The sequence below is a fragment of the Amblyomma americanum genome, chromosome 8, assembly GCF_052857255.1.
Source record: "Amblyomma americanum isolate KBUSLIRL-KWMA chromosome 8, ASM5285725v1, whole genome shotgun sequence".
In the NCBI taxonomy this organism is placed as follows: Eukaryota; Metazoa; Arthropoda; class Arachnida; order Ixodida; family Ixodidae; genus Amblyomma; species Amblyomma americanum.
Window position 1 is genome coordinate 77,664,964 of NC_135504.1, and position 13,018 is coordinate 77,677,981.

General features: G+C 47.1%; 1 protein-coding gene across 2 annotated transcripts in view; it reads right to left on the reverse strand.

Moving 5' to 3' along the window:
- Window positions 1-13,018, reverse strand: part of LOC144101946 (uncharacterized) — a 156,835-nt gene that overhangs the window by 133,578 nt on the left and 10,239 nt on the right. The window contains exons 6-7 of one of the 2 annotated variants that reach the window (XM_077635188.1): window positions 11,703-11,934; window positions 7,632-7,875 (exon numbers count right to left, since the gene is read on the reverse strand). The gene's annotated coding sequence lies outside the window, so the exon portion shown is untranslated. Of the gene's footprint in view, window positions 1-7,631; window positions 7,876-11,702; window positions 11,935-13,018 lie in introns of those variants that run through there. The other variant, XM_077635189.1, reaches the window with a different exon arrangement.

Consider the following 13,018-nt stretch of genomic DNA (forward strand, 5'->3'; position numbering starts at 1 on the left):
AGCTCAGGTGCTTCAGTATCGATGGCAGATGCCGGGGCTAGCAAAAATCTTTTCCTTCCTTTTTACTATTATTTTTAATAAAAAAAGACTACCACCACAATCAGGGTTGCATGGCATCGTGTGCTGTACTTGTAGTTCTTCAAAGTTAATTATGTATTAAAGAGTAATTGGCTGGTTTTTATTTATGGCCCTGAGGAACAAAGTGTCGGCACAAGAATTTTAGATAATCTCAAGAAAGAGCAAGCTGCGCTGTTTTCATAAAGGTACATTTTTCGCAGTTTTATTCATTTATTATATCGCAGTTTTTAGTTTTATTTCTCACAAGGTCAGCTTTCTGCAGTTGAGCAAGGCTTTTCGGCTCTAGCGAGGTTAATATAAAAGAAGAAAACCCGTGTGCGCGTCCCTGAGCCACGGTATGACTATGTCCTCCCAAAAGCGACCGGCAGCTCTCGAAGAGGCTTAGGCCTACTCACTCTGACACTGCCAAAAAAGGGCCATAGACAACAACTAGAACAGAAAGCCACGAGGAGATACCTCTCTACCAAGGTGACCCTACTCGCTCGCTGCCATACCAGCAGCTTCAGAGCGATAACGACGCCCACCGCTTCCCGCAGTGTCGGAGCGCCCCGGTGCTCTTCCTGCATGCAATCACGGCTGCAATGCAAATCAGCTGATTACAGCACCCGGCTCCCATAGCAAAAGAGACAGAACAGAGAATATTTACAAGTATGTACAAGAAACATCGGGCCCCCCTTCAGACTTCCGCATTCACTCGCTTCTGACTTGCTGTTTTCCGTGGACGGCTCGTCTCGCCCTCCATGCGCGGATTTCGTAGGTTCACCTTGCAAACGTGTACCGATGAAGTGCTCATCAAAAGTGGAGCGTGCACGGCAATTCTCTCATGCTGCTATTTCGCTCACATCGCTATCAAGAAAGCATCTTAGACTTGCTGGGAACTTCGAATTCGGGTCAGGCCTAACGCTGTTTAAGTCCGGGCGGGCGTTCCATGAACCGAACTGAGTGTCGTCCCTAGTCCCAAGAGCTTGCCACACGTTGGGCAGCCAGTTGCTGGAGGTTCTTATTAGGCCGTTGAGCCTCCTTTGAGGTCTAGGACGTGAACTCCGAGCTCCCGGTATCGCACACCACGCGCGGCCGTTCTCACGGCGCCGCAGCGGAAATGCGAAATGAGAACACAACACGGGACAGGACGCTTTGCCCGGGGCCAAATGTTTATTGGACTATCCCAAAAAGCGCTGGATGCTTGATCTGCGACCCTTGCCGTCTGGCTTGGTCGTGCGGCTGACGGGGCAAGATGGCGACCACAAGAAGGTAGGTACTAACCTGACGTCCTCTCGCTGTCGTCTCTCTCGGCCACTGCCGGTCACCGTCGATCTCGGTGCACTTGCCCGTTGTCACTTTCGGCTAATCAGCGACCGCTTATGCGGCGCCTAGCGGTGCGCTGTTGCGAGTGATTTGAGGAAGGAGGCGGTGCAGCGCTCTCGAGCTTACCTTCTGGCTACTCGCCCGTCGAGAAGGAAGAATAATAATATAAATAAATCCGCTTCCCTGCGTCTCTGCGACGCGCCTCGCCGGCCAGGGAAGGATACGGCACTGCGAGACTCCCACAACGTGCCCCGCCCCTCAGCGCGACCTGGACAGGGTGCAAGCCACGACACTCAACGCCTACAAAGGAAATTCTGGGTCCCGACTGATTATGTTGAAAATTCGTTTTTGAAGAAAGGAAATGGCGTATACTAATTGTCTCACATTTCTCGGTGGACACCCGAACCGGGCCGTAAGGGAAGGAAGGAAGCCGGGGGTGAAAGAAAGTGAGAAAGAGATGCTGTAGTGCAGAGCTCCGGAATGGCCGCATACGACCACATTCTGTGGAACTGCGCAAATGATCCGCCTCCAGCGTAGTTGATACAGCTCCCTTCTCCCGAGCGGTGGGAGGCCGTGTTGGTCAGCTCGCACCCCCAAGTACGGATTACCATCCGTTCCGGCTTGACCGGTCATCACGAGGGGGAGGGTTGTTAGTGCTCATATCTACAAAGTTTTGCCACAGGGCATGCATTTCTTTTCAATATGCGGACAATGAATGTGAAATCCTTGCGGTTGACCTCAGTGTCCCAGGTCAACAGCCCTTTACGGTAGCTAATGCATATTTCCCGTCTGGTGTGCGTGACACTCGGCCCCTTGACTCACTCATGTCTAGTAGCCGATCTCAGGTTCTATTACTTGGCGACTTCAATTCGCACCACGTGACTTGGGGGTTTAAAACAGACAGCTTTGGTTCTAGACTATTTGATTGGGCTTCTGGCAACAACTTGATCTGCAACAATTTCGGATTGCCTACGTTTGTTCGCAGTCAATGCCGCTCTGCCTTGGATTTAACTTTTTCCTCCCCAGGAGTCTCTGTTATGTCTTGGGCGCCTGTTGACTGGGCAACAAACAGTGATCATCTACTGATTAGATTCAAGTTTGCGTGTAAATTAACTCTTCCTGAGCGACATCGGCGCACGTTAATAAATTACATTTGCTTTAAAGACACGCTAAAATCAGCCCTCCAAATCACTTCAGACACTCGCGCTCAGAGAAGTGCCGAAAGCAAGGCTGCACATCTATGCTCAGTACTGGACCATGCAAGGCAAAAGTCTGAATTTTTGCTTAAGAGAACAAAGGGTGCAATCGCGAACAATTGGTGGAATGCTGAGTGCACGCGTGCATATAGACGACGGAAAGCAGCTTGGAAGAAACTTCTCATCAATCAATGCCCAAAAAATTGGCTGGGTTATAAGTATGTTGCAGCAACATTTAAGCGCACTGTCGCCCTTGCAAAGGAGGAGTATAATACAAATAATTATGATTTCCTTTCCCAATCAGGAAATAAACGAGCTTTTTTAATTTCATGAGGCGCAACAAGGTGATTCCTCCGGCTGCCAACATTGAATCCCTTGTTCAGTCCCCTGCTGACATCGCAAAGGCCTTAGAGGATATTGCGTGTGGCCTAGAGCTTCGCTTTACATCTGCTCTACCTTCTCCTGCTATATTCACATGCACCTCAAGTGATTTCACTGAGGTCTCTATGCCTGAGATGTCGCAAATTGTTCTGCGCTTGTCCCCAGCGGCTCCTGGCCCCGATAAGGTCACTTCATCTATGATCAAAATTTTGTTCAATGAATCTCCTGCAGACCTGTTGGCTCTAATTAACCATTCTATTAAAGGTCCTTGGATAACCGCATTAGTGGCGTCTTGCTGAAATAGTTCCATTGCTTAAAAAGCAAGGGGAAGGCTTAGCTTTAGACAATATACGCCCTATTTCGTTAACATCGAACCTAGTGAAATTGGTGGAAAGGGTCCTCCTTCTCAGCCGTGTCATGTCATTCATTTCAGAAAATGCTGTATTGAATTCATGTCAAATTGGTTTCAGGCCGGGTTGTTCAATTTGGTGTGCTCATACTGACCTTGAGAGTCGTATTAAATTAGCTCGCAATAGAAAAAAGTTTGCTGCGCTTGTCACCTTGGATTTCAGTAAAGCATACGACAGCGTGTAGCGCTCGACTCTATTACTAAGATTACAGGAACTCAACTTCCCAAGCTATTTTGTATCCTGGATTTCTGTTTTTTTGGAAAATAGAGAATTTACTGCTGCCAAAGTGCTGTTTCCTCAAGGGGATTTCCGCAGACAAGAGGTGTTCCGCAAGGATCAGTTCTCTCACCTGTTCTTTTTAACATTTTTCTAAGCTCAATTCCATGCATTCAAAATGTGAAAACTTATGCGTACGCCGACGATATTGCATTTTTTGCATCAGCAGGTGACATTCACACTCTTTATCAAACCCTGCAAAATTACCTCAATGTTCTTGACAACTGGCTAGGAAGAGTTCATCTGTCCCTTAATGTGAAGAAATGCGCATTGTTAGTATTTCCAGTTTCTGTTCCAGTAAATATCTGCCTGGTCTATAGAAATAACATAATACCTCAAGTTAAGACGGTGAAGTATCTCGGTGTAATCTACGACTCTACTCTCTCCTGGCGGGCACACATTGAGCAAGTTTCTGCAAAAGGAGTTCGGGCCATTGGCATCCTGCGCAGGCTTTGTAGTGCTAGGTCAGGCATGAGAAGGCATACGCTTCTGATGATTTATAAAATGTACGTCCGCCCAATTTTGGAGTTCGGGTGTGTTTTATTCTCAGGAGCTCCTGCCTATAAACTTCGCCCTCTTGTGTTTTTGGAGCGTGAGGCGTTGCGCCTTTGTCTTGGGCTTCCAAAATATGTCCCCAATGCTGTTCTGCGCCTTGAGGCGCGAATGCCTTCGTTATCAGCTAGGTTTCGTCTTTTAGCAGTTCAAACAATTTTAAAATTGTGCGACTCACCTCTTCACGCTTCCAGTATAATATTTCTTAGTCAACCTTCCGCCTTTTTTAGTGCTGCCTGGTCTCGATTTCATACCCCGCAGATATGTTACGTGCAGTCCCTCCTTGATCGCATAAATATTCATTTCACAGATGTCCGCCAAATATATAACTCCTCATCTGTCCAGATTGAATTCGATGACATTTTCCCATCGAATGCAAAGCTGCAGCCCTTCCCGCTTCTTCAGGGTCTATTGCAGGACTACCTAAGGTCCTTTCCCTCTCATGTTCTTATTGCTACCGATGCCTCGCAGGATCGCGAAAAAGCAGGTGTGGGAATTTTTTCGCCTTCACTGGATTGGTCTTTTTCTCTCCGTCTTCCTGACTTCACTCCAATTTTTCTGGCTGAATTATTAGCAGTAATCTTAGCCTTACGAAAATTAGAATCTACCGTTTCCCAGGTCGTGGTTATGACAGACTCTCTGTCCATTTGCTCTTCCTTATCCTCACCCACTGACTCTCGGCCATTACGCCCCTTTAAGTTCCTGATTCCGCTCCATCTAAATTCGGTAAGGTTGCTTTGGGTACCCGGTCACATGGGCTTTCACTTAAATGAGGTGGCAGATTCCTTAGCAAGATCCTCTCTCAGCGGCCCAATATTTGCTGTCCTGCCATCGTGTGCATATACAGCTGCGGTGAGGTTTCGCAGCTACACAATATTTCAGGAATTTGCTGCCTCGGCTCTTACATCATCTCCCGAATATCAGCATCTTCTGCATCCTTGGAGTAGCAAAGACTGGCGCTCACGCAGACTAGAGGTCCCTTTCACGCGCTTGCGTTGCCGGGTTCCCCTTCTAAATTTCTACCTTCACAGATCTGGCCTGGCGGCTTCCCCACTGTGCCCTTTTTGTACCGAACCTGAGACAATAGATCACTTCCTGCTGTTCTGCCGCCGCTTTTCTCATTTGAGGAAGCGTCTTTTGCAAATTCCATTTCATCAACTGGGCTTGCCTGTGTCTTCCGCGGTTGTTCTTTCCATTGACGCTTCTTTGCTTGGACGAAGCGACAGGAGTGTGCGCTCTGCTGTGCAAAACTTTCTTCAAGAAACGCAGCGACTCAAATTCTAATTTCTTTTTCCCGCCCTCAGTCAGTACGACATTACAGCATTACAGGCATTGTGTACTATTATGCACATTAAGCAATTGTCCCGTCTTTGATCTCCAAGTTAACTGGACCCCTTTCCTTCCCTCTTCCAATCTATCAGACTACATACTATTACCACTGCTTTTCCCGTCAAAACTTTGCTGTATCCAGTAATTAACCGCCTGTGTCTTGGCCACTCCCCCGTAGTGGGTATGTGCCAGCAACGTCTGAGGCCTTCCTTCCCTCCTGCAACCTGCTCTCGACGCAATAAATGTTTTGCAATTCAATCCAATCGATCACCTTTCGATCTTTAACGTGCACTGACATCGCACAGCAGAGGGGCGCCTTTGCATTTCGCCTCCATCGAAACGCGGCCGCCGCGGTCGGGATCGAACCCTGGTACTCCGATCAGTGGCCGAGCGCCCTAACCACAGAGCCACCACGGCGGGTCTACGATTATGTTTAATCACAAACGGTGAATATGACCCTGCATTCCCGCACTGCGGTGACGGACGCACGCCACCTAAGACCACATATTATAGGAATGCGCTAGCAAACCCCCTCCGACCACACTTTTGCCAGTTCCCTCGGCGTAGGAGTGGGAGAAGCTCTTGGGCAGTTCAAGAAAAACAATGCAGCTGGCCCTCATCACGCGAGCTCAAGAGGTCACCCACGACTGGAGGCCACCCTGGACTCGCCCCAGCGCCATCTAATCCCTTCCATTTTGTGGCAACAAAGTTGTAACCACCACCTCTCTTGCGGCGCGTTTCGGGTGTCCATCGAGAAATGTGAGGCAGGCGTCATTTCCTTTCGCCCGCCGCGGTGGCTCTGTGGTTAGGCGCTCGGCTAGTGATCCGGAGTTCCCAGGCTCGAACCCGGCCTCAGCGGCTGCGTTTTTATGGAGGCAAAACGCTAAGGCGCCCGTGTGCTGTGCGATGTCAGTGCACGTTAAAGATCCCCAGGTGGTCGAAATTATTCCGGAGCCCTCCACTACGGCACCTTTCTTCCTTTCACTCCCTCCTTTATCCCTTCCCTGACGGCGCGGTTCAAGTGTCCGCCGATATATGATACAGATATTGCGCCATTTCCTTTCCCAAAAACCAATTAATATTATTAAATCATTTCCTTGCCTTAAATTGTCCAACTGGTTTTTGGCTCTTGCTTTCTGGGAGGAAATGGCGCAGTATCGGTCTCACATATCTGTGGACACCTGAACCGCGCCGTAAGGGAAGGGATAAAGGAGGGAAGGCAAGGCGTCGCGCCGAACGGGCGATGGCGTTCCGTAGACACCAGCGTTGGCAACGCTGCAACACGCCGTCGCGTCCCAATCCGGACGCCTCCTGAACGTCGGTCTGGAAGGATGCCGCCGAAACGCTCTTTGTAGTCTTATCAGCATTTTTACCACACATCAGCGACACAAGCCGGAACATCGCGCTAAAGGTTTTCGCCTCACTGCACTTTACGTTAACAGTGTCCGCCCTCCCCCACATAAAATTTTTTTCTATTTTGAACTAATCCTGCCAGCAAAAAATCCACTCAAGGTTATTGGTCCAATGCCACAGATGTCTCAGTGGGCAAATTTTGAACGATTGGACGGTATGAGAGAATGTAACTAAATACTCTGAATTTTCTTCTCCCTGATGCCTGCTCTGTTTATGCGCTCCTTTTTGCGCAAAGAGCGAAATTTTACAAGCCCACGTTTTCTGTCTAGGACAATTTAAATCGATACCGGCTAGAAGATTAAGCTCTTATAGATAAGGCTGTCTCTGGAAAAAAAACGTTACTTCTGAAAGCATATTTCGTTAATGATGGGCGTGCAGCCTCAGCCTTCAACCTTTTGATGTGGTTGAAGCGTTGAATATATAGGTAATTTTCCGGAGAGAATGTGCTTGTAGCACACAATACTTCGGTATGGATTATTCTAATGCTGAAACTTACCTTCTACACTCTAGTCCCGCCATGAACCGATAGCGGCTATTACTATCCAAGCCAACTAAAAGGGTGCGACGCCTTTATTGCAATATGCAACATGTTTCCTGCTTAGTCCTCTAGAAGGCGACATACGAGCGATTTTGCTGCCGCTTCTTGAATACGTTTGTTAATGTTAGCCCGCGAAAATCTGAGATGCACCAGTGAAAACAATCTTTTTATTGCTCACTGAAAGTGGTAGTTTCATCAGTGCAACGTTCTTGATGCACACGCATTTTTTCTTATGCCTTGCGGCTGTCCAGCTGGTCGGCACTTTGATCGTGATGGAAGTGGCGCAGTGGGCGTTGAAAGCTGGCAACCGCTGCAGCCGCCTTGTTCGCCGCACCTTGCAGAGCACGCACCACGCTCCACCATATCCGCGTTCCAGGGTGTAGGAGAAATCGTTCCTCTGCATGTAGAGGCAAAAAGGGCGGTTAACATATGCGCGCATGGGGGTTGAAACTGTCTTCGGAAGACATTCATGTGTACTGAACTGAATGTTCGAGTGTCAAGCACATCGAACGTGGGCTCTCATCTTTCTCCGGGACGAGTAACTGCTAGGACTAACCCAAGAAATTCATCCACCTCTCGTGTGGATGACGAAAGCTTCGTACAGTTCTAGTTTTAGTTGGTTTGCGTACGTGCGCAAAACTGTTTTTTTTAACTAGGGAGTGCATTTGCATGTTGTCACATGCATGTTGTCACATGCGCAGAAATCCCTCTGTAATGCGGTGCCACTTATGTTGGCCAGACTGGCCGCTGCTTAAATGACAGATTAAGAGACTACGCTAATGATGTCAGAGTAGGCAGAGGAATCACACTCGCCAAGCATGTGACAACGTGCAAATGCACTCCCCAGTTCAACAAAAGCAAAGTGTTGCGCACGTACGCAAGCCACCAAAAATGAGAACTGTACGAAGCTTTCGTCATCCACACGAGAGACGACAAGTGCTTAAGCGTGCCGTCTCTTCGCTTATCGAAAAAAGAGAAAGCCTTTTTAGATATTGACCTGCAATAGTATCAATCTTATATCATGGTGTTCTTTTAGTTTTTATGTATACTTCCTGTATTGATTGCGCTTTCGCATTAAATACACTCAGTTGTATGTTCGGTGCTGTGTGTGTTACTTCTCTCTATCATGTCCGGCTTTTCGCGCCGTTTTCAGTCTTAAACTCGTAAGCGTTCCGAAGCATCTGTCTATTTGTTCAGACTATCATAGGTGAGAGTGCATCTTTTTACGCGATGCCGTTAAGGTGTCCGTGTCGCCGAAAATCCAGCGTTGTCGTCAGCGTCCGTTGTCGGCAGCATTTAGCGTGAGCAAATAATGCACGAAAAAATTGGCAGTGTCTTAACTTAGCTAACCCCGGAATTCAGCGAAAAGCAAGGACGCTTGCTAAGTGTCGTGTCTGAGGATCGTCTATGGCAGCTCCGCTACACGCTCGCGAAAGCCGTTCTATATATACCCACACGGCCACTTGGCTATGACGTGGTATCGCATGTCTTTCGACACCCCCATTGGATATCATTACGTGGCTTTACATCACCCCATCACATGGTCTTAAAGTCAAGGGTCACCCAATGTCAAAGGTCAACTAAAAGTGATGAGTCAAGGTCAGGGGTCAAAAGTTACACACAATTGTTTTCATCACGACTCAAAATTCAGCGAAACGTCTTTTAGTTTTTAAACTACACTAAAATACTATCTAACCCTTTATGATAATAGCATCGTTATATCCTAGGTCAACACACTCAGATCGTTCCATACGAGGTCTAAACCCAAAGGATGGGCCATACTTAGGTTTAGTTATATATCAAAGTGGTCATATAACCGAGTGGTTATATCATCCGGGAGGTCGTTACAGGCGAAGCAGCACACTAAGGTTGTTTGCATCCAAGGTAGTATGCAAATTTCGGTAGCCTGGTGGCCAGGTTGCCACCTGCCTTCCGTGGCAGGTGAAATAAATCGATACAGGTACAATCCAGGAATGAGAAAGGATATCTAATGAAGGCGAGAAGGGAGCGGTGATGGCCCCTGCGTCCAATCGATATATGAGGACGGGTTGTCTGGGTGGAGACCCGCTGCTGCCAGGTGGCGAACTCTAGTTGGCTTCAGTGGCGGGCAATCCCACAACAAGCGTCCGTGGGTGTTCCAGAGCTACGTGATGCAAATTCAATTCCTCAACCCAAACTCTACCGACAGATCACTCCTGCAGGAACCTCAGAGAGAAATAGCCCGACTGTAGTTCAGCATGCTCGCGCCACACTTACCACACACAGCCAGCCACGGGGCACACCAGCTCTGCAAGTTCAGGGTGGACGAGGGGACCAAGCAGCCAAATGCCCAGCTCATATCTGACACACTCCACATCCAAAGCATGGATGGCTTCCAGCGAAGACAAAGCACGAAGCCATATACCGCGCGTTTCAGCGTCAAAAATTTTTCAGTAAGAGGCTTTTTGGGATAAAAATATGGCTTTTGTGGCATAGTATTACCAGTGTTGGTGGACGCCAGAAAACTGGTGAATCGTCTTAAGAAGTGAACTGGTTCGTTAATATCTATTAACTGTTTAATTATAATAATTGTTTAACTGGAACAGTTAGGTGCCATGTAGCAATTGCAGATTTCTAGCCAGCCGTTAGTGATAGCAATATAATTTTTGTCTTAAGTAGTAAGCAGGTTAATTAATATCTATTAACTGTTTAAATATAATAATTGTTTAGCCAGGAGAGTTAGGCGCCAAGTAGCAATTGTAGATTTCTAGCCAGCCATTAGTAATAGCAATATCATTTTTGGAATTTTGAAAGCGCGATTACCCTTCGCGCTGTGACTCAACAAAATTGGGCTTTTTTTGACTAGTTACGTGCACTGGACGGGTTCCTGTGCCTGCATGCTTTCGAAAGCGTACGTATTTTGGCAAGGTGCAGCCAAAATTTGTCGAGGGACAGCGGCGAAGGTAATCGCGTTTTAGAACTTCTAAAAACTGATATGGCTATTATTAACGACCGGCTACAAATCTGTAATTGCAGCTTGACGCCTATGTCTGCTAGTTAAAAAGCTAATTATAAAAAATTCCTCAACGAGCTTACTACGTAAGCTTATACACTACGCCACAGAAGATTTATTACACCAAAAAACCTATTTTGGGAAATTTTTGAAAATGTTCGTTGAAAAACCTGGTACCTTCTGGTGTACCACGCTATACGCATATCTCCAGATTCCTAAGACGATCGAAGATACTTGGCACACATCCTAGTGAGCAGAAGAATCCCGGCAATATCTCAAGGAGCGAACGTAGGCACTTATCGTCACGTCATCGGGGAGCTACTTTGAATTACATAGATTCAAAAGCATTTTTACCTAAAGAACAGAATTTTAAAAAGACTCTCTTGCGTGATACGCATCTACTTGTATTCACAAAAGACTGGCATGTTAAAGCAAATGAACACCACACGAATCGTTGTACCTTTCCCAAATTTTTCTATAACTATTTCCCGTGCTCCGCATTGCCACCTCAAAAAAACAACTTTAAAAAGAGAGATGGCCAGATGCATGATTGCCACGGTTATTTTAAAACAAGATAAGAATTCTTAACGCAGTGCCAAAAAGATTATAACCGTAAATAGTGGTGTTCTTTCCCTGGCACCTCGTCTAGTGTAAGGGGGAGTTCTCTGGCTGCAAATTTACCATGCCACATAGCATTGTATCAAACATCAGATAATTTCCTTGAAATTGAAAAATTACCATGCAGTCAGTAGTAAATATATCTACCTTGAATTCGAAACGCGGAAAGTCGACATGAGGCGACACAGGATATTCCGGACGCCGTAGGGGAGGGTTCCAAATAATATCAGTCACCTGGGGTTGATTAACGTCCACCGACTTAGACAGTACACATTCCTCTCGATTTAATCTTCATCGTAATGCGACTGCCGTGGCCGGGATCGAAACTACACCTTTCGGAGTCATCAGCCAAGCATTGTAACCATCAGCCATCGTATAGTGGCTGATATCCGCTGACTTCTGTCCGCAATAACTATTCCCTTTTCAATGCGTGCAGCTCATGCCACAGCTATGTAACCTTAAACAGAATCGCTAGAACTCTTTTTCCATCTCCTCTTTACTTGTTTAAGTGTAATGCGCAGCACTGTCACAACAAACACTAAACACCTTCAGTGGATTGAAGGATTCCGCATGCGCGTTTAAATATGATGGTCTAGAGCGAGCTACGTACTTACCAAAAACTGTTTCTGCAGCTGGCAGAGCTCCCCAGATAAGGTCCAGCTGGAGACGTTATTCGAGCTTTGCGCCGCAGCACGTCACCACTGGGACCACACGTTAGCTCGGCGCCAAAGGAGGGCCCTAGCGATCGAGATCGGCCCACCACGACGCAGCGGCGCAGCAGCAATATCCTGTTCGCTGTCTGTTGTCACCATGACAACGAAGGACCGGCCTCTCTCTGGTCAAGTCCTGCGGGGTGCCGCATATTGTGCAACATGTTACGAAGCAGGTTTACATTAAGCACACCAGATCTCCGGGACAGACTACATACACGCGAGAAAGGCACTAGCAAAAATGGCGTGCGAACGGTTGCATCATTGGAACATTTCGTCTGTCGACCTCATCCGTGTTTCCGATGTCTCATTTTATATACAGCCTAGAAATAAGAAACATTGATGAGGTGAGACATGTATTCCTGCAAGAGGACAGAAACTTGGGCACTGATATATTCACCAAGTATTCTCGTGGGCTAAAATTCCTTTCCTCCTCGTCGAAATTTGGTAATAGAAAACAAAACGGCATTCTTTGGCAAAGTTTTTTGCTCACTAACGAAACCATTAGGAATGGTAAACGGTTCTTCTGCAGGAAGCCGCCCTAAAATTATTTTCATCGACCACCGTGTTTTTTCAATGTGCCGTGCATTCCGCTCTTATTTCTTTCATGAAAGTTCAAGTATCCAATATCGGAATTTATGCATTCTTGCTGGCAACCTGAGACGTCCTTTAAAGGAGAAGATGAATGAGGTCTAGAGAAAAATAGGTTCTACAGCAGGTTTGAAGATGAAAATCGACACACCCCAAATGTGCACTCCCATCGTGCAGTGGACATGCACGTTTACATCTCTACAGTGCCTCTAAATGTCAAGGCCCTAGTACAAGAATAAAAGACCGCACACCGGAATTAACCGTCTTTTTATTGAAGAGTCAAAACCCGCACAATCCTCGGCGACAAGGAAGCGCTTCTTGTCGTCGCCAGTAGGTCGGCAGAATCCTCCGGGTACCTGGACTGCAGACCCACCCACAAGCAGCCTAGATACCACCCTCCTCAATAGACGTGTACGGAATCAATCAGATAAATATGGGTGTATTGGAAAACGCAGCGCAATTAATTGCTGGGCCGATGCCTATATTGTACACGGCGTAGCTCCTGAAGTTCAGCTAAGAAAAGTAATCTGAAAACCCGACAGAGAGAGCCAGAGTAAGGGGTCGCCATACAAAACTACGTAGGCGGCCTCAGACTTTTGTTGTGACGTGGTAATCAATCACTTTGCATG